Source organism: Mesoplodon bidens (genome assembly GCF_964165515.1).
Source record: "Mesoplodon bidens genome assembly, chromosome: 12".
In the NCBI taxonomy this organism is placed as follows: Eukaryota; Metazoa; Chordata; class Mammalia; order Artiodactyla; family Ziphiidae; genus Mesoplodon; species Mesoplodon bidens.
The window spans coordinates 22,785,254-22,806,727 of record NC_138168.1 but is presented as its reverse complement, the minus strand read 5'-3'; the positions used below and the strand labels follow the sequence as shown (position 1 = coordinate 22,806,727).

General features: G+C 38.8%; 1 pseudogene across 1 annotated transcript in view; it reads right to left on the bottom strand.

Moving 5' to 3' along the window:
• Positions 1 to 21,216, bottom strand: part of LOC308625873 (cytochrome b5 reductase 4-like) — a 107,249-nt pseudogene extending 86,033 nt beyond the window's left edge. The window contains exons 1-2 of the transcript in view: positions 21,148 to 21,216; positions 20,621 to 20,713 (exon numbers count right to left, since the gene is read on the bottom strand). The product of the transcript in view is annotated as a cytochrome b5 reductase 4-like (transcript). The remainder of the gene's footprint in view (positions 1 to 20,620; positions 20,714 to 21,147) is intronic.
• Positions 21,217 to 21,474: the final 258 nt, after the last annotated feature.

The following is a 21,474-nucleotide window of genomic DNA, read 5'->3' as shown; positions in this document are numbered from 1 at the left end:
TTTCCAATTCTGTCTTCTTAGTTTACAGGCTCAGGCATGGGCATGCTGCATCATATAGTAGCACAATGTTTACCTTTTAAAGGCACCTCCATTCTGTTCCCATTAGTGGCTGTTACCAGGTTACGTCCCACTTCAAATTGAGGTTATGCGTTTCTCCACAACCCCTGCAACATTGATTGTTTGTAGTTTTATTGCTGATGATTATTCTGATTGTTGTGTGCTGATACTTCTTTTTGGATGGATTTGCATATGTCTCATAATTGCTTGAAATTGTGCTTTCAGAAATGTCCTTTTATTTCTCAAATTCTGTGTACAGCTTACTTCTTCAATTTGTGTTCTTGAAGTATGAGCCACATTCTGAAAATTTTGGCCTCTACCTTCGTCAAGACATTTTGAGGGAAGTTTTCATTTACAACCCTGCAGTACTTGTGCGTATAACGTGACCAGTAGCACAGATTTTAAAGGTGCTGTTGTAGGTAATGGCCAGAGGGCTGCAGCATTTCTCCATTTCCTACTTTGGGGGAAACAGAGATTCCTGCCAGTGGTGTTCCTCAGTTATAAATTAGTGTGGAAAGTGCCCTGAATAACAACCAAAAGCTTACATCTCCTTACCTATGATTGTTTTTTAAATTTAACTTAGATTTTTTACTGGAATAATATACCATTTTGTACATGGATCACTTCTTCTTTTTCCATTTGTCTGTTGATGGACATTTTCATTGCTTTCAAGTGTTGGCTATGGTAAACATTGCTGGAGTGCAGGAATTCCAGTCTGTGACTTGTGATTCTCAGGTGATAGGCCCAGCAGTGTGTATGCTTGATTGACTGGTAGCTCAATGTTTACTTGTTCAAATCACCTGCATTTTGTTTTCATTAGTGGCTCTTACCACGTCCCACTTAGCACCAAGTGTTCGCATTTTTCGACAAATCCTTCAGCATTTATTGTTTGCAGAATTTTTGCTGATGGCCTTTCTGACCGGTATGAGTTGACAGGCTTATGTAATTTGGATTTGCATGTCTTTAATAATTCCTAATGTTCAGCAGTTTTTCATGTATTTTTCTTTTCTGTTAAAAAAAGAATAAAATGTGTTAGTACAATATACCTCCTGAAATTGTCTTCGTGGATGGTTGCCCTCTTTTGAATTTTGTCGTCGATTTTTAACCCCAGAAAATTTTTTGAGGGCAGGTGACATTTTCAGGCCTGCAATGATTGTGCATATTTAGTGATCATTAGCACTGGGTTTAAAGCTGCTGTTGTGGGGAACAGCCAGAACGAGGTAGCATTTCTCCATACCCAAATCTTATGGCTATTGCACCAGAGCCTTTCTGGCAGTCATGTTCCTAAGTTGAAAATTAGAATGGAATGTGCCAGGAAAAAGCTCCTGAAGTTTATGTGTCATGACTACTTGTTCATTTGTTTAATTTAATTTTTATTCTTTATCACAGCAAATTTGATTACAATGTTTTATTCTAGTTGGGCAAGATGTGTTTCTTTTACACATATACATGTATCTGTCCTTCTTCGGATCTTTTTCCATGCAGGTTATGACACAATGCCGAGTAGTCTTCTCTTGGTATGCCATAGTTCTTTGGTGATTTTATATTTCACATGTGTTTGTATATCTCTGTTAACCAAAATGTCATAATGTATCCAATCTCACACCTTTCCATTTGGTGAATCTTAAGTTTGTTTAATGAATCTGTGATTGCCTTTTTCTGTGGAAATATCATTGGTATCAATTTTTAGGTAACACCTATAAGTGATATCATAGGATATGTGTCTTTCGCTCTCTCACTTACTAAGATTTGTGTGATTACATCTAGACTGATCTATCGTGCTGCGTATGGCATTGCTTCATTTTATTCCTTGGCTAATATTCCATCTGTAAATGTACCAGTTCTTCTTTGTACACTCATCTGTTGATGGACTTTTTGGTTGCTTCCATGTCTTGGCTATTGTATTACAGCTGCATTGCAGATTTCCCTGCGTGTGTCTTTCCTATTGTGTGTTCTTTGGTTATAATTCCAGGCGAGGGCCTGCTGGATCATATAGTAGCTCAATGTTTACGTTTTATTTATTTATTTATTTATATTTATTTTACAACTTTATTGGAGTATAAATGCTTTACAATGGTGCATTACTTTCTGCTTTATAACAAAGTGAATCAGTTATACATATACATGTGTTCCCATATCCCTTCCTTCCTGCATCTCCCTCCCTCCCACCCTCCCTATCCCACCCCTCCAGGTGGTCACAAAGCACCAAGCTCATCTCCCTGTGCTATGTGGCTGCTTCCCACTAGGTATATACCTTACATTTGGTAGTGTCTATATGTCCATGCGTCTCGCTTTGTCACAGCTTACCCTTCCCCGACCCCATGTCCTCAAGTCCATTCTCAAGTAGGTCTGTGTCTTTATTCCTGTTTTACCCCTAGGTACTTTATGACATTTTTTTCTTAAATTCCATATATATGTGTTAGCATATGGTATTTATCTTTCTCTTTCTGACTTACTTCACTCTGTATGACAGACTCTAGGTCTATCTACCTCATTACACATAGCTCAATTTTGTGTCTTTTCATGGCTGATTAATATTCCATTGTATATATGTGTCACATCTTCTTTATCCATTCATCCGATGATGGACACTTAGGTTGTTTCCATCTCTGGGCTATTGTAAATAGAGCTGCAATGAACATTTTGGTATATGACTCTTTTTGAATTATGGTTTTCTCAGGGTATATCCCAGCAGTGGGATTGCTGGGTCATATGGTAGTTCTATTTGTAGATTTTTAAGGAACCTCCATACTGTTCTACATAGTGGCTGTACCAATTCACATTCCCACCAGCACTGCAAGAGTGTTCCCTTTTCTCCACACTTTCTCCAGCATTTATTGTTTCTAGATATTTTCATGATGGCCATTCTGACTGGTGTGAGATGATATCTCATTGTGGTTTTGATTTGCATTTCTCTAATGATTAATGATGTTGAGCATTCTTTCATGTGTTTGTAGATAGTCTATATATCTTCTGTGGAGAAATGTCTATTTAGGTCTTCTGTCCATTGTTGGATTGGGTTGTTTGTTTTTTTTGCTACTGAGCTGCATGAGCTGCTTATAAATTCAATGTTAACCTTTAAAAGGCACCTCCATTGTGTTCCCATTAGTGGCTCTTACCAGGTTACATCTCACTTCAAATTAAGTGTATGCATTTCTCCACAAACCCTTCAGCATTGATTGTTTGTAGTTTTTTTCCTGATGGGTAATCTGAGTGGTGTGAGCTTAACCTCTAGGTGGCTGGATTTGCATGTGTCTCATAATCGCTTGAAATTGAGCTTTCAGGCATGTCCTTTAATTTCTCAACTTCTGTGTACAGCTTACTTCTTCGATTTGTGTTCTTGAAGTATGTGACACATTTTGAAAATTATTGGCATTCACCTGCGTCAAGATATTTTGTGGGAAGATTTCATTTACAGCCTTGCAGTACTTGTGCGTATGAAGTGACCAGTAGCACGGATTTTGAAGCTGCTATTGCAGGTATTGCCCAGAGGGTGGCAGCATTTCTCTGTTTCCCACTCTGGTACCTAGAGAAACAGACCTTCCTGCCAGTGGTGTTCCTCAGTTATAAATTAGAGTGGAAGGTGCCCGGATAAACACCCAAATGTTTATGTCTTTTTAACTATGTTTTTTAAAATTTAACTTATATTTTTTAGTGGAGTAATAATCATATGTGTACATGGACCACTTCTTGTTTTTGCATTCCTCTGTTGATGGACATTTTCGTTGCTTCCAAATGTTGGCTATGGTAAATATTGCTGGAGTGCAGGATTGCCAGCCTGTGACTTTTCATTCACATTTTCTCAGGTGATAGGCCCGGCAGTGGGTACGCTTGAATGACTGGTATCTCAATGTTTACGTTTTCAAAGCACCTCCATTGTGTTTTCTTTAGTGGCTCTTACCACGTCCCACTTAGCACTGAGGATTAGCATTTCTCCACAACCCCTTCAGCATTCATTGTTTTCAGAACTTTTGCTGATGACCATTCTGACTGGTATGAGCTGACATGTTTATGTAATTTGGATTTGCATGTCTTTAGTAATTCCTAAAGTTCAGCAGTTTTTCACGGCTTTTTGTTTTCTGTTAAAGGGGAAAAAAAGAAAAAAATATGTGAGTACAATATACCTCCTGAAATTTTCTTTGTGTAAGGTTGCACTCTTCTGAATTTTTTCGTCGAGTTTTGACCTAGGTTTTTTTTTGTTTTTGAGGGCAGGTGACAGTTACAGGCCTGCAATAATTGTGAATATTGAGTGACCATTAGCACTGGGGTTAAAGCTGCTGTTGTGGGAAACGGGCACAAGGCAGCAGCATTTCTCTATTCCGAAATCTGGTTCCTAGGGCTGCAGAGCCTTTCTGGCAGTCATGTTCCTCGGTTGAAAATTAGAATGGAATGTGCCAGGCAAAAGCCCCTTAACTTTTTTTTTTTTTTTTTTTTTTTGCGGTACGTGGGCCTCTCACTGTTGTGGCCTCTCCCGTTGCGGAGCACAGGCTCCGGACGTGCAGGCTTAGTGGCCATGGCTCATGGGCCCAGCCTCACGGGCCTAGCCGCTCCGCAGCATGTGGGATCCTCCCACACCGGGGCACGAACCCGTGTCCCCTGCATTGGCAGGTGGACTCTCAACCACTGCGCCACCAGGGAAGCCCAAAAGCCCCTTAAGTTTATGTCTCATTACTTCTTGTTCATTTTTTAAATTTCATTTTTATTTTTTATCACAGCAAATTTGATTACAAAGTTTTGTTTGTTCTAGGTGTGCGAGATTTGGTTCTTTTACCCATATACATATATCTATTCTTCTTCAGATACTTTTCCCATGTAGGTTATGACACAATGTCGAGTAATCTTCTGTTGGTATGCCGTAGGTCTTTGGAGATTCTATATTTCAGGTGTGTGTGTATGTCTCTGTTAACCCCAATATCGTAAGGTATCCAATCTCACACATTTCCATTTGGTGAACCATAAGTTTGTTTAATGAATCTGTGATTGCCTTTCTCTGTGGAAATGTCATTGGTATCAATTTTTAGGTAACACCTATAAGTGATATCATAGGTTACGTGTCTTTCACTCTCTCACTTACTACCAGTTGGGTGATTACATCTACAATCATCTATGGTTATGGGAATGGCACTGTTTCATTTATTCCCTTGGCTAATATTCCATCTGTACATGTACCAGTTTTTCTTTGTCCACTCAACTGTTGATGGTCTTTTTGGTTGCTTCCATGTCTTGGCTATTGTAATACTGCTGAAGTCCAGATTTACCTGTCTGTGTCTATCCAATTCTGTCTTCTTAGTTTATAGCACCAGGCGTGGGAATACTGGATCATATAGTAGCTAAATGTTTACCATTTAAAGGCACCTCCATTCTGTTCCCATTAGTGGTTCTTACCAGGTTACTTCCCACTTCTAATTGAGGGTATGCATTTCTTCACAACCCCTTTAGCATTGATTGCTTGTATTTCTTTTACTGATCGTTATTTTGAGTGGTGTGAGCTGAAACCTCTTTTTGGTAGGATTTGCATGTGTGTCATAATCACTAGAAATTGAGCTTTCATGCTTGTCCTTTTACTTCTCAAATTCTGTGTACAGCTTACTTCTTCAATCTGTGTTCTTGAAGTATTTGCCACATTTTGGAAATTTTTGGCAGTTACCTACATCAAGACATTTTGAGGGCAGTTTTCATTTACAGCCCTGCAGTACTTGTACATATGAAGTGACCAGTAGCACAGATTTTAAAGCTGTTGTTGCTGGTAATGGCCAGATGGCTGCAGCATTTCTCCGTTCCCCCCTCTGGTACCTAGAGAAACAGACATTCCAGCCAGTGGTGTTCCTCAGTTGTAAATTAGAGTGGAAAGTGCCCGGATAAACAACCAAAAGCTTATGTCTCCTTACCTATGTTTGTTTTTTAAATTTAACTTATATTTTTTAGTGGAGTAATATTCCATTGTGTACATGGACAAGTTCTTCTTCTTGCATTCCTCTGTTGATGGACACTTTCATTTCTTCCAAGTGTTGGCAATGGTAAATACTGCTGGAGTGCAGGGTTGCCAGCCTGTGACATTTTTTTTTTTTTTTTTTGCGGTATGCGGGCCTCTCACTGCTGTGGCCTCTCCCGTTGCGGAGCACAGGCTCCGCGGCCATGACTCAGGCTCAGCGGCCCCGCTGCTCCACGGCATGTGGGATCTTCCCGGACTGGGGCGCGAACCTGTGTCCTCTGCATCGGCAAGCAGACGCTCAACCACTTGCGCCACCAGGGAAGCCCAGCCTGTGACTTTTGATTCACATTTTCTCAGGTGATAGGCCCAGCAGTGTTATGCTTGAATTTCTGGTAGCTCAATGTTTAAATTTTCAAAACACCTCCATTGTGTTTTCTTCAGTGGCTCTTACCATGTTCCACTTAGCACCGAGGGTTAGCATTTCTCCACAACCCCTTCAGCATTCATTGTTTGCAGAATTTTTGCTGATGGGCATTCTGACTGGTATGAGCTGACAGGTTTATGTAATTTGGATTTGCATGTCTTTAGTAATTCCTAAACTGAAGAGCCTTTCTGGCAGTCATGTTCCTCGGTTGAAAATTAGAATGGAATGTGCCAGGAAAAAGCCCCTTAAGTTTATGTCTCATTACTTCTTGTTCATTTTTTAAATTTAATATTTATTTTTTATCACAGCAAATTTGATTACAATGTTTTGTTTGTTCTAGGTGTGTCAGATGTGTTTCTTTTATGCATATATATATATCTCTTCTTCAGGTCATTTTTCCATGTAGTTATGACACAATGTCGATAGTCTTCTCTGGGTATGCCATAGTTCTTTGGTGATTTTATATTTCACATTTCTTTGTATGTCTCTGTTAACCCGATTATCGTAATGTATCCAATCCTCACACGTTTCCATTTGGTGAACCATAAATTTGTTTTATGAATCTGTGATTGCCTTTCTCTGTGGAAATATCTTCATTGGTATCAATTGTTAGGTAACAGCTATAAGTGACAGCACAGGATATGTGTCTTTCTCTTCCTAACTTACTACCAGTTGTGGATTACCTCTAGGCTCAAATATGGTGCTGCAATTTGCATTGATTCATTTTTTTCCTTGGCTAAAGTTCCATCTGTACATGTACCAGTTCTTCTTTGTCCACTCATGTGTTGATGGACTTTTTGGTTGCTTCCATGTCTTGGCTACTGTAAAACTGCTGCAGTGAAGATTTACCTGCCTGTGTCTTTCCAATTCTGTCTTCTTAGGTAATAGGCCCAAGCGTTGCCCTGCTGGATCATATAGTAGCTCAATGTTTACCTTTTAAGGACACCTCCATTATGTTCCCATTAGTGGCTCTTACCAGGTTATGTCCCACTTCAAATTGAGGATATGCATTTCTCCACAACCCCTTCAGCATTGATTGTTTGCAGGTTTTTTGCTTATGGCTATTCTGAGTGGTGTGAGCTGATACCTCTTTTTGGTTGGATTTGCATGTCTCATATTTGTCTGAAATTGAGTTTTCATGCATGTCTTTTATTTTTCAAACTCTGTATTCAGCTTACTTCTTCAATTTGTTTTCTTGAAGTATGGGCCACATTTTGAAAATTTTGGCCTTTACCTGCATCAAGACATTTTGAGGGCAGTTTTCATTTACAGCCCTGCAGTACTTTTGCATATGAAGTGACCACTCACACAGATTTTAAAGCTGCTGTTGCAGGTAACGGCCTGAGGGCGGCAGCATTTCTCCGATCCCAACTCTGTTACCTAGAGAAATAGACCTTCCTGTCAGTGGTGTTCCTCAGTTATAAATTAGAGTGGAATGTGCCCGCATAAACCTCCAAAAACTTATGTCCCCCACACCTATGTTTGTTTTTTAAATTTAACTTATCTTTTTTATTGGAGTAATATTCCACTGTGTACATGGACCACTTCTTCTTTTTGCCTTCCTCTGTTGATGGACATTTTTGTTGCTTCCAAGTGTTGGCTATGGTAAATATTGCTGGAGTGCAAGATTGCCTGCCTGTGACTTTTCGTTCTCATTTTCTCAGTGGATAGGACCAGGAGTGGGTATGCTTGATTGACTGGTAGCTCAATTTTTACATTTTCAAAGCCCCTCCATTGTGTTTCCATTAGTGGCTCTTACCACGTCCCTCTTAGCAGCAAGGGTACACATTTCTCCACAACCCCTTCAGCATTTATTGTTTGCATAATTTCTGCTGATTGCCAGTCTGACTGGTATGAGCTGAAATGTTTATGTAACTTGGATTTTCATGTCTTTAATAATTCCCAATGTGCAGAATTTTTCCACGCCTTCTTAATTAAAAAAAAGAAAAATATGTGAGTACAGTATACCTCCAAAAATTGTCTTCTTGGAAGGTTGCCCTTTTGGAATTTTTTCATTGGTTTTTGACCGCAGCATTTTTTTTTGAGGACCGGTGACATTTACAGGCCTGCAATTATTGTGAATATTTAGTGACCATTAGCACAGGGTTTAAAACTGCTGTTGTGGGATACGGCCACATGGCGGCAGCATTTCTCCAGTCCAAAATCTGGTTGCTAGGGTCGCAGAGCCTTTCTGGCAGTCATGTTCCTAGCTTGAAAATTAGAATGCAATGTGCCAGGAAAAAGCCCCTTAAGTTTACATCTCATTACTTCTTGTTCATTTATTAAATTTAATTTTTATTTTTTATCACAGCAAATTTGATTACAATATTTTGTTTGTTCTTGGTGTGCAAGATGTTGTCCTTTTCCACATATACACATATCTATTCTTCTTTGGATCCTTTTCCCATGTAGGTTATGACACAATGTCAAGTAGTGTTCTCTTGGTATGCCATAGTTCTTTGGTGATTCTATATTTCCCATGTGTTTGTATATCTCTGTTAACCCCAATATTGTAAGGTATCCAATCTCACTCTTTTCAATTTGGTGAAACATAAGTTTGTTTAATGAATCTGCAATTGCCTTTCTCTGTGGAAATATCATTGGTATCAGATTTTAGGTAACACCTATAAGTGATATCACAGGATATGTGTCTTTTGCGCTCTCTCTCACTAACAGTTGTATGATTACATCTAGACTCATCTATGGTGCTGCAAATGGCATTGTTTCATTTTTATTCCTTGGCTAATATTCCATCTGTACATGTATCAGTTATTCTTTGTCCACTTATCCTATGATGGACTTTTTGGTTGCTTCCATGTCTTGGCTATTGTAATACAGCTGCAGTGCAGATTTCCCTGCGTGTGTCTTTCCTATTGTGTCTTTCTACATTATAATTCCAGGCAAGGGACTGCTGGATCATATAGTAGCTCATGTTTACCATTTATTTATTTATTTTTTTGTGTTATGTGGGCCTCTTACTGTTGTGGCCTCTCCCATTGTGGAGCACAGGCTATGGACATGCAGGCTCAGCGGCCATGGCTCACGGGCCCAGCGGCTCCACGGCATGTGGGATCTTCCTGGACCGGGGCACGAACCCGTATCCCCTGCATTGGCAGGCCGACTCTCAACCACTGCACCACCAGGGAAGCCCAAGGGGGCAGTTTTCATTTACGGCCCTGCAGTACGTGTGCATATGAAGTGACCAGTAGCACAGATTTTAAAGCTGCTGTTGCAGGTAATGGCCAGAGGGCGGCAGCATTTCTCCGTTTCCCACTCTGGTACCTAGCGAAACAGACCTTCCTGGCAGTGGTGTTCCTCAGTTATAAATTAGAGTGGAATGTGCTCGGGTAAATGCCCAAATCTTATGTCTCCATACTTAAGTTTATTTTTTAAATGTAATTGATATTTTTTAGTGGAGTAATATTGCATTGTGTACATGGACCACTTCTTCTTTGTTCATTCCTTGTTGATGGACATTTTCATTGCTTCCAAGTGTTGGCTATGGTAAATATTGCTGGAGTGCAGGATTGCCATGTTGTGACTTTTGATTCTCATTTTCTCAGGTGATAGGCCCAGCAGTGGGTATGCTTGATTGACTGTTAGCTCAAGGTTTACATTTTTAAAGCACCTCCATAGTGTTTTCATGAGTGGCTCTTACTACGTCCCACTTAGCACTGATGGTACACATGTCTCCACAGTACCTCTGGCATTTTTTCTTTGCAGAACTTTTGCTCATGGCCATTATCACTTGTGTGAGCTTACTGGTGTTTGTAATTTCCATTTCTTTAATAATTCCTAATGTTCAGCATTTTCCACACCTTTTTCTTTGTTAAAAACAGAAAAGAAAAATGTGTGAGTAAAATATATCTCTTCAAATTCTCTTCTTGAAATGTTGCCCTCATTTGAATTTTCTGCTGGATTTTTGAGCCCAAGATTTTTTTTAAGGACAGGTATCATTTACACCTGTACAGATTGTGAATATTTAGTGACCATTAGTGCTGAGTTTAAGCTGCTGTTGTGGGAAATGGCCACTAGGCATCAGCATTTCTCCATTACACAATCTGCTTACTAGTGCAGCAGAGCCTTTCTTGAAGTCGTTTTCCTAGGTTGTAAATTGGAGTGGAATGTTCCAGGAAAAACTCTCATAAGTTTCTGTCTCTTTACTTCTTGTACGTTGTTTTAATTATTTTAATTGGGATAATGATTAGAATGTTGTTTGTCCAAGGTGTACACACTCTGGTTCATTTGCAAATTATAAATATATCTATTCATGTACAGATTCTATTGCCATGTAAATTATTACAGAGTGTTCCGTAGGCCACACTTGCCCTATCATCAGTCTTTTTGTTATATGTATAAAGTATGTATTTGTATATGTATGGTAAACCTCATCTTAATTTATCCATTCCCACCACCTTTCCTTTTGGATGAACATAGTTTGTTTTCTAAGTCTGTGAGTGTCTTTCTCTGTGGAAATATGTTAATTTTTGTCAGTTGTTATATATCACCTATAAGTGATATCATAAGATATATGTGTTTTACTTTCTGACTTATCTCATGTTCCATGAGTATCTCTAGGCTCATCAATGGTGCCGCAAAGAGCAGTGTTTCACTGGTATCCATGGTTAATAATCCATTGTGTACATGGGCCACTTCTTTATCCATTTACCTGTTGATGGACATTTTGGTTGCTTCCATGTTTTCTCTATTGTGAATATGGCTGTAGTGCAGCTGTTTCAGCCTGTGTCTTCTCGATTCTGGTTTTCTGTGGTGAGAGGCACAGCAGTGGGCCTTCTGGATCGATGGTAGCTCAATTTTTACTTTTATATGCAGCTCCTTTCTGTTTTAATTATTGGCTGTTACCACTTTATATCTCAACAACGACTAGAGTGTACCCAGTTCTCTAAAACCCCTTCAGCATTAATTGCTTATAGACTTTTTGCTGATGGTCAGTTGACTGGTGTGAGTTGAAAGTTTTGTAGATTGGATTTGAGTCAGTCTAATAATTCCTGATGTAGAGCTTTTATTCATTTTCATCTTCTTAAAAAAGAGTGAGAAAAACTTACCTCTTCATACTGTCTTCTTGAAAAATTTGCCTGTTTTGAATTTTTTTTGGCCATTCCATACCTCAGCACATTTTTAGAGGGCAGGTGTGCTTTACAGCCCTGAGTCCTTGTGAATGTTAACTGACCATTAGCTGTGGGTTTCAAGCCGCTCTTGCGGGAAACGACCACAAGGTGGCAGAATTTCTACATTTCCAACTCTGGGTTTTTGGGCAACAGAGCCTTCCTGAAAATCGTGTTAGTAGGCTGCAAATTAGAGTGACATGTACCAGGGCAAATTCCCAAGACCTTATATCTCCTTACTTTTTGTTTGTTTTTTAAATTTAATTTTTATTTATTATCAAAGCAAATTTGATCATAATGTTGTGTTTGTTCTAGGTGTACAGAATCTAGTTTATGATATCCATGTATCTATCTATTCATCTTTGGATCCTTTCCGATGTACGTTATTGCAGAGTGTTGAGTAGACATCTCTTGGCATTCCTTAGGTATTTTGTGATTATATATTTCATGTGTATTAGTACATGTCTGTTAACCACTTTATCCTAGTTCTTCCATTCCTTAAACCCTTCCATTTCCTTAAACATAATTTTGTTTTCTTAATCCATGCGTGTCCTTCTCTTTGGAATAAGTTCATAGGTATCAATTTTTAGGTAACACCTAGAAGTGATGTCATAGGATATCTGTCTTTTGGATTCTTTCTTCAAGTTGGGTGATGATTTTAGGTCCTTCTATGGTGGTTCAAACCACACTGTTTCATTCTTATCCATGGCTAATTTTCCATTGTGTACATGGATCACTTCTTCTTTGTGCATTATTCTGTTGATGGACATTTTCGTTTCCTCCAGGTCTTGGATGTGGTAAATTTTGCTGCAGGAAGTGTTGCCAGCCTGTGTCTTTGTGATTCTTCTCTGCTCTGGTGATAGGCCCATGAAAGGGTCTACCAGATCACTTGGTACCTCAATTTTTACGTTTAAACGCACCTCCATTATGTTCTCAAAACTGGCTGTTACCAGTTTACATCCCCCCAGCAGCTAGAGAGTACACAGTTCTCTAAAACCCCTTCATCATTTATTCTTTGTAAACTTTTTCCTGATAAACATTCTGCTGGCTGTAAGGTGAATGTTTCTGCAGATTGGATTTTCATGGCTTTATTAATTCATGATATTAAGCATTTTTCCATGCCTTTTTTTAAAACCAAAGGAAAAAAAAGACAAAGTGTGTGTAAAATATGCCTATTGAAATTGTCTTCTTGAAATGTTGAATTTCCTGGTTGCTTTATGACCCCAGGATTTCTTGTGAAAGCAGGTGTCATTTATAGGCCTGCAATTATTTTGAATATTAAGTGACCAGTAGCCCAGGGTTTAAAACTGCTGTTGTGTGAAATGGTCACAAGGCAGCAGCATTGCTCCTTTATCAAATCTGTTTACAAGGGCATCAGAGCCTTAGTGGAAGTCTTCTACTAGGGTGTAAACTAGAATGGAATGTGCCAGGAAAAGGCCCCTTATGGTTATGTCTTATTATCTGCTGTTTGTTTTTTTATTTAATTTTTATTTTTTATCACAGCAATTGGATTACAATGTTTTGTTCTTTCCTGGTGTGCAACATGTGGTTCTCTTACACATATGCATAAATGTATTCTTCTTCAGATCCTTTTCCCATGTCAGTTATGACACAGTGTTGAATAGTGTTCTCTTGCTTTTCCATAGATGTTTGGTGATTATGTATTCCATATGATTGTATATCTCTGTTAAATGCAATATCCTAATGCATCCAAGGCTCATACCTTTCCATTTTGTGAACCAGAAGTTTGTTTTTGAATATGTGATTGCCTTTCTCTATGGTAATATCTTCATTTGTATCAATTTTTAGGTAACACCTATAAATGATTTTATAGGATATGTGTCTTTCACTTTCTGACTTCTTACAAGGTGCGTGGTTACCTATAGACTCACTATGGTGCTACAAATGTCACTGTTTTATTTTTTTCCTAGGCTAATATTCCATCTGTACATGTACCAGTTCTCCTTTGTCCACTCATCTGTTGATGGACATTTGGTTGCTTCCATGTCTTGGCAATTGTAATACTGCTGAAGTGAACATATTTCCACAGAGCAAGGGACAAGTACTGAAGGGCTGTAAAACAAAGCTGCCTCAAAATGTCTTGAGGGAGGAAATGGCCAAAATATTGCAAAATGTGACACATACTTTAAGAAAACAATTTGAAGAATTAAGCTGTAATCACAGTTTGAAAAAAAGAAGAGCATGCTTTAAAACTCAATTTCAATGGATTATGAGACAAATGCAAATTCAACCACAAAGTGATATCAGCACACAGCAGTCACAATAACCACCAGCAAGAAAACTACAAATAATAAATACTGAAGGTGTTGTGGAGAAATGCATACCTGCAACTTTAAGTGGGATGATACCTGGAGAGAGCCACTAATGAGAACACAATGGAGGTGTCTTTAAAAGGTAAACATTGAGCTACCATATGATCCCATTCTCGGATATATAACCTAAGATGAGAGAATTGGGAAGTCACAGGCAGGCAAATCTGCATTGCACAGTATTACAATCGCCATGATAAGGAAATAACCAAAAATCCACCAACAGATGGGTAGACAAAGAACTACTGTTACAGGTAGAGATGGAATATTAGCTTGGGAAAAAATGAAACAGTGCCATTTGCAGCACCATAGATAAGGCTAGAAGTAATCATGCAACATGTAGTAAATGAGAAAGCAAAGACACGTATCCTAAAATATCACTTATAGGTGTTACCTAAAAATTAATACCAACGAAGTTATTTCCACAGAGATAGGCAATCACAGATTCATTAAGAAAAAACATATGGTTAACCAAATGGAAAGGTGTGAGGAATGGGTACATTATGATATTGGGGGTAACAGAGATATACAAACACATGTGAAATAGATAATCACTGAAGACCTACGGAATACCAAGAGAAGACTACTCAACATGGTGTCATAACCTACATGGGAAAAGGATCCGAGGAAGAATAGATATATGTATATGTGTGAAAGAACCACATCTTGCACACCTGGAACAAACAAAATTGTAATTAAATTTGCTGTGATAAAAAATAAACATTAAATTAAAAATATGAACAAGAAGTAATGAGATAACAAAGGGCTTTTTCCTGGCACATTCCATTCTAATTTACAACCTAGAACATGACTTCCATTAAGGCTCTGCTGCCCTAGTAACCAGATTGGGTAAAGGAGAAATGCTGCCGCCTTGTGGCCGTTTCACGCAACAGCAACTTTATACCCAGAGCTAACGGTCACTTAATATTCAAAATGTTTGCAGGACTGTAAAGGACACTGGGCCTCTCAAAATACCCTCGGGTCATTAATCGACCAGAAAATTCAAGAGACGTCAACATTTCAAAAAGACAATATCAAGAGCCATATTTTACTCACATTTGCCCTTTCTTTCTTTTTATTTTTGATTAAAAAATGCATGGAAAAATGCTCAACATCAGGAACTAATAAAGCCACGCAAATCCAATCTAAAAAATCGTTCATATCACAGCCATAAGAATGATGATCAGGAAAATAGTCTACAAAGAATGAATGCTGAAAGGGCTTTAGAGAACTGTGGACCCTCTAGTTGCTTGTGGGACATAAACTGGGAACAGCCAGTAGTGAGAAGAGAATGGCGGTGCGTTTAAAGTGAAAAATTGAGCTACCATATGATCTGGCAGCCCCACTGCTGGGCCTATCACCTGAGAACACCAGAATCAAAAAGACACAGGCTGGCAATCCTGCACTACAGCAATATTGACCATAGCCAAGACTTGGAAGCAACCACAATGTCCATCAACAGCTGAATGCACAAAGAAGAAGTGGTTCATGTACACAATGGAATATTAGCCATGGAAAGAATGAAACAGTGCCATTTGTACCAACATCAAAGGACCTAGACATAAGCACCCAAGTTGAAGTAAGAAAGAAACTGAAAGACAGATATCCTATGACATCATTTATAGGTGTTACCTAAAAATTGATACCCACGAACTTAATTCCAAGAGAAGGACACAAAATTATTTTCAAGAAATTAAGAAAACAAAATTATTTTTAACCAAGTGGAAAGGTGTAAGGAATGGATGAATCAGGATAAGGGGGTTAACAGACATGTACGAACACATATGAAATATATAATCACAAAATCCCTACGGAATACCAAGAGAGATCTACTCATCACTCTGTAATAACCTACACAGGAAAGGAAACAGAGATGAATAGATAGACACATAGATATAAAGAACCAGATTCTGTACACTTGGCACAAACAAAACCTTTTTATCAAGTTTCCTCTGATAATAAATAAAAATTAAATTTAAAAACAAACAAGAGGTAGGGAGATATAAACTCTTGGGGTGTGCCCTGGAACATTCCACTCTCATTTGCAGCCTACAAAGGCGATTTCCAGGAAGACTCTGTTGCCCAGAAACCCAGAGCTGGAAATGTAGAAATGCTGCCGCCCTGTGGGCATTTCCCATAAGAGCGCCTTTAAACCCACAGCGAATGGTCACTTAACATTCACAAGGACTCAGGGTTGTAAAAGACACCTGCCCTCAAAAAATGTCCTGAGGTAGGGAATGGCCCAGAAATTTCACAACAGGCAAAAATTTCAAGAAGATAGTATGAAGAGGTAAGCTTTACTCACTCTCTTTAAAAGAAAAAAAAATGAAAATGGATAAAAGCTCAACCTCAGCAATTATTAGACTCATGCAAATCTAATCTACAAAAAGGTTTCAACTAACACCAATTGACTGACCATTAGCAAAAAGTCTACAAACAATAAATGCTGAAGGGGTTTTAGAGAACTGTGTACCCTCTAGCTGCTGGTGAGATGTAAAGTGGTAACAAGCAATAATGAGAACAGAAAGGAGCTGTGTTTAAAAGTAAAAATTGAGCTACCATTATATGGAGCAGGCTCACCGCTTGGTCTCTCTCCTGAGAAGACCAGAATCGAGAAGACACAGGCTGCAAAAACTGCAGTGCAGCCATATTTGCAATAGCCAAGACATGGAAGCAACCAAAATGTCCATCCACACGTGAATGGAAAAAGAAGAAGTGGTCCATGGACACAGTGGAATATTAGCCATGGAAAACAATGAAACCCTGCTCTTTGAGGCACCATAGATGAGTCTAGATATACTCACAGAAGAACATGAGGTAAGTTGGATAGCAAAAGACATATATCCTGTGATATCACTTATAGATGTTACCTAACAACTGAACAAAATAGACATTATTCCGCAGAGAAAGACACTCACAGACTGAAAAAACAAACTATGTGTATCTAAAAGGAAAGGCGGTGGCCATGGACACATTAAAATTAGGTTTAACATATGTATACAAATATAGATTAAGTACATATAATAAAAACACCAAGGATATAGCAAGGGAGGTCTAGGGAACACTCTGTAATCGTTTACATGGGCAAAGGATCTGTACATGAATTGATATATATATATATATAAGGTACAAATGAAACAGATTGTGTACCCATAGAACAAACTATATTCTACTCATTACCTCGATGAAAACAACGAACAAGATGTAATGAAACATGAACTCCAGGGGCTATGTTCTAGCACAATCCATTCCAATTTACAACCTAGGAACAGAACTTCCAGAAAGGCTATGCTGCCCGTGTAACCAGATTTGGGAATGGAGAACTGATGTAGCCTTGTGGCTGATTCCCACAACAGCAGCTTTAAACCCCGTGCTTATGGTCACTAAATATTCACAATCATTGCAGGCCTTAAATGACACCTGCACTCAAAAAAAAATCCTGGGGTTGAAAATCGACCAAAAAATTCAAAAGAGGGCACCCTTCCAAGAAGACTGTGTGAAGATGCATATTTTACTCATAATTATTTCTTTTTTTTAAGAAAAGAAAAAGGCGTGAAAAATGCTGAGCATTATTAATTATTAACCACAAGCAAATCCAAATTACCAAAAAAATTATCAGCTCACAACAGTCAGAATGGCCATCAGCAAAAGTTCTGCAAACAATAAATGTTGAAGGGTTTGTGGTGAAAGGTGTACCCTCGGTTCTAAGTGGGACATAGTAAGAACCACTAATGAAAACAGAATGAAGGTGCATTGAAAAGGTAAACATTGAGCTACCATTCAATCAAGCATAAACACTGCTCGGCTTATCACCTGAGAATATGAGAATCAAAAAGACACAGGCTGGCAATCCTGCCCTCTTACAATATTTCCCATAGCCAAAAATTAGAAGAAATGAAAATGTCTATCAACAGAGGAATGCACAAAGAAGAAGCGATCCATGTACACAATGGAATATTACTCCAATAAAAAATATACATTAAATTTAAGAAACAAACATAAGTAAGGAGACATCAGCATTTGTGGGTTTATCCGGGCACATTCCACTCAATTTTTAACCGAGGAACACCACTGGCAGGCAGGTCTGTTTGCCTGGTCCCAGCGTGAGGAACGTAGAAAGGCTGCCGCCCTCTGGCTCTTACCTGCAAAAGCAGGTTTAACACCTGTGCTAATGGTCATTTCATATGAACAAGTACCAGAGAGCTGTAAGGGAAATCTGCCCACAAAATGTCTTGAGGGAGGTAATGGCCAAAATATTTCAAAATGTGACACATACTTTTGTTTTTTTGTTTTTTTGTGGTACATGGGCCTCTCACTGTTGTGGCCTCCGCCGTTGTGGAGCACAGGCTGCGGACGCGCAGGCTTAGCGGCTTTGGCTCAAGAGCCTAGCCGCTCTGCGGCATGTGGGATCTTCCCAGACCGAGGCACGAACTCGTGTTCCCTGCATCAGCAGGTGGACTCTCAACCACTGTGCCACCAGGGAAGCCTGACACATACTTTCAGAAAACAATTTGAAGAATTAAGCTGTAATCACAGTTTGAAAAAAAGAAGGACATGCCTTAAAGCTCAATTTGAACGGATTATGAAACACATGCAAATTCAACCACAAAGTGATATCAGCACACACTAGTCACAATAACCATCAGCAAGAAAACTACAAACAATAAATGCTGAAAGTGTTGTGGAGAAATGCATACACTCAACTTTAATTGGGACGTAACCTGGAAAGAGCCACTAATGAGAACAGAATGGAGGTGTCTTAAAAAGGTAAACATTGAGCTACCATATGCTCAAGCAGGCCCTTTCCTGCATGTATAACCTATGAAGACAGAATTGGAAAGACACAGGCAGGCAAATCTTCATTGCACAGTATTACAATAGCCAAGATATGGAAGTAACCAAAAACCCACCAACAGATGGGTGGACAAAGAAGAACTGCTACATGTAGAGATGGAATATTAGCTTGGGAAAAAATGAAACAGTGCCATCTGCAGCACCATAGATGAGTCTAGAAGTAATCACGCAACTTGTATTAAGTGAGAAAGTGAAAGACACATAATCTAAAATATCACTTATAGGTGTTACCTAAAAATTGATACCTATGATGATATTTCCACAGAGATAGGCAATAACAGATTCATTAAGAAAAAAGTTATGGTTCACCAAATGGAAAGGTGTGAGGATTGGGTACATTATGATATTGGGGGTAACAGAGATATACAAACACATGTGAAATAGATAATCACCAAAAACCTACAGAATACCAAGAGAAGACTACTCAACATGGTGTCATAACCTACAGGGGAAAAGGATCCGAGGAAGAATAGATATATGTATATGTGTGAAAGAACCACATCTTGCACACCTGGAACAAACAAAACATTGTAATCAATTTTGCTGTGATACAAAATAAACATTAAATTAAAAATACTAACAAGAAGTAATGAGACATAAACATCAAGGGCTTTTTCCTGGCACATTCCATTCTAATTTACAACCTAGAACATGACTTCCATTAAGGCTCTGCTGCCCTAGTAACCAGATTGGGTAAAGGAGAAATGCTGCCGCCTTGTGGCCGTTTCAAACAACAGCAGGTTTAAACCCAGCGCTAATGGTCACTTAATATTCAAAATGTTTGCAGGGCTGTAAAGGACACTGGGCCTCTCAAAATACCCTCGGGTCATTAATCGACCAGAAAATTCAAGAGACGTCAACATTTCAAAAAGACAATATCAAGAGCCATATTTTACTCACATTTGCCCTTTCTTTCTTTTTATTTTTGATTAAAAAATGCATGGAAAAATGCTCAACATCAGGAACTAATAAAGCCACGCAAATCCAATCTAAAAAATCGTTCATATCACAGCCATAAGAATGATGATCAGGAAAATAGTCTACAAAGAATGAATGCTGAAAGGGCTTTAGAGAACTGTGGACCCTCTAGCTGCTTGTGGGACATAAACTGGGAACAGCCAGTAGTGAGAAGAGAATGGCGGTGCGTTTAAAGTGAAAAATTGAGCTACCATATGATCTGGCAGCCCCACTGCTGGGCCTATCACCTGAGAACACCAGAATCAAAAAGACACAGGCTGGCAATCCTGCACTACAGCAATATTGACCATAGCCAAGACTTGGAAGCAACCACAATGTCCATCAACAGCTGAATGCACAAAGAAGAAGTGGTTCATGTACACAATGGAATATTAGCCATGGAAAGAATGAAACAGTGCCATTTGTACCAACATCAAAGGACCTAGACATAAGCACCCAAGTTGAAGTAAGAAAGAAACTGAAAGACAGATATCCTATGACATCATTTATAGGTGTTACCTAAAAATTGATACCCACGAACTTAATTCCAAGAGAAGGACACAAAATTATTTTCAAGAAATTAAGAAAACAAAATTATTTTTAACCAAGTGGAAAGGTGTAAGGAATGGATGAATCAGGATAAGGGGGTTAACAGACATGTACGAACACATATGAAATATATAATCACAAAATCCCTACGGAATACCAAGAGAGATCTACTCATCACTCTGTAATAACCTACACAGGAAAGGAAACAGAGATGAATAGATAGACACATAGATATAAAGAACCAGATTCTGTACACTTGGCACAAACAAAACCTTTTTATCAAGTTTCCTCTGATAATAAATAAAAATTAAATTTAAAAACAAACAAGAGGTAGGGAGATATAAACTCTTGGGGTGTGCCCTGGAACATTCCACTCTCATTTGCAGCCTACAAAGGCGATTTCCAGGAAGACTCTGTTGCCCAGAAACCCAGAGCTGGAAATGTAGAAATGCTGCCGCCCTGTGGGCATTTCCCATAAGAGCGCCTTTAAACCCACAGCGAATGGTCACTTAACATTCACAAGGACTCAGGGTTGTAAAAGACACCTGCCCTCAAAAAATGTCCTGAGGTAGGGAATGGCCCAGAAATTTCACAACAGGCAAAAATTTCAAGAAGATAGTATGAAGAGGTAAGCTTTACTCACTCTCTTTAAAAGAAAAAAAAATGAAAATGGATAAAAGCTCAACCTCAGCAATTATTAGACTCATGCAAATCTAATCTACAAAAAGGTTTCAACTAACACCAATTGACTGACCATTAGCAAAAAGTCTACAAACAATAAATGCTGAAGGGGTTTTAGAGAACTGTGTACCCTCTAGCTGCTGGTGAGATGTAAAGTGGTAACAAGCAATAATGAGAACAGAAAGGAGCTGTGTTTAAAAGTAAAAATTGAGCTACCATTATATGGAGCAGGCTCACCGCTTGGTCTCTCTCCTGAGAAGACCAGAATCGAGAAGACACAGGCTGCAAAAACTGCAGTGCAGCCATATTCGCAATAGCCAAGACATGGAAGCAACCAAAATGTCCATCCACACGTGAATGGAAAAAGAAGAAGTGGTCCATGGACACAGTGGAATATTAGCCATGGAAAACAATGAAACCCTGCTCTTTGAGGCACCATAGATGAGTCTAGATATACTCACAGAAGAACATGAGGTAAGTTGGATAGCAAAAGACATATATCCTGTGATATCACTTATAGATGTTACCTAACAACTGAACAAAATAGACATTATTCCGCAGAGA